Here is a 1,090-nt window from a genome sequence, read left to right as displayed (position 1 = left end):
AAACACAAGTAAACCTGTTTTGAATTCACTTCTTGGTCCTCTTTGGGCTTGTCACTCATCACTTTCAACTGCAACTGCAACAAAGCCCTTTGCCTGTCTTCCTGCAATATATTCCAAAGAATAAATATAATAATAAAAATTATGACAAGAAATTAATTTATCATATCAGGGTATTCCATACTTTGGATTTTTGAAGATGCAACTCCTCTTCCAGCTTCTGACACTCATCTTCAAGTTCACACCTCAATGCTTTGATCTCTAGACCACATAGTCATAGAGAATTTCGTACCATGTCATTAACAAACTATCCAAAAAGCTCAAGCTGCTAGGTAACGATACATGAATGACTTTATATTGCATCTCTAACAAATACTAATCAGATAGTAACTTTATTTAAAAAAATGGTTTTTTCAATTAATTAGAACATTAAGTAATTAAAAATATAACTAAAGACAAATCAGAACACTTATGATCCCATGTAATAGAATGCAATGATAGAATATTTCTAAGCAGCCAATAATTTCAAATTCAAGACTTTTTCTATGCTTACGAGCAACGTGTGTTCATCTTCAATGCGCATCAACTGCTGCCTTTGTTCTTCTTTGCATTCTTCAATTTTTTGGCCACACTTTGCCTCAATTTCTGCAATGGCTTTGTCAGCCTATAAAGGTTCAAATTAATTAGAAACATGTTGATGGAAATTACATTCTACAAATACCAGGAAATCATATCGAACCTTTTCTTTTTCCTTGTTCACAATTTCCATATTCTCCAACTCATACTTCCTCTTAATATGATTAATAGCCTGTTTAGAATCAATTGCCAACGGCCCATTCTCTATCAAATAAAAAATACCAATAAAGAAATTTCTTACTGATATACAATTTTTTAATAGAAATGATCAATTTCCTTACCTGTAAATTCTGGTCTTGTATATCGATCAATTTCCTTAGTTGATCTGTGAACTACTTTAATACCAAAATGAATTAAACTATTAAAAACTGAATTATTTTATAAAAAACTAAACCTAAACTGTTTTAAGTTTTATTAATCAAACTGCTATTAAACATAGTTCAGTGCACTAGAACTA

General features: G+C 30.7%; 1 long non-coding RNA gene across 1 annotated transcript; it reads right to left on the bottom strand.

Moving 5' to 3' along the window:
• On the bottom strand, positions 1–839 carry LOC114392147. Its single transcript, XR_003662252.1, has 4 exons — positions 737–839; positions 551–661; positions 182–258; positions 1–101 (listed from the first exon to the last, which is right to left on the bottom strand). It is a non-coding gene; the product is annotated as an uncharacterized LOC114392147 (long non-coding RNA).
• Between the last annotated feature and the right edge of the window lie 251 nt (positions 840–1,090).

Source organism: Glycine soja, chromosome 17, assembly GCF_004193775.1.
Source record: "Glycine soja cultivar W05 chromosome 17, ASM419377v2, whole genome shotgun sequence".
Taxonomy (NCBI): domain Eukaryota; kingdom Viridiplantae; phylum Streptophyta; class Magnoliopsida; order Fabales; family Fabaceae; genus Glycine; species Glycine soja.
Note: the sequence above shows the minus strand (reverse complement) of the source record. Positions and strands in the feature narration are given on the sequence as shown.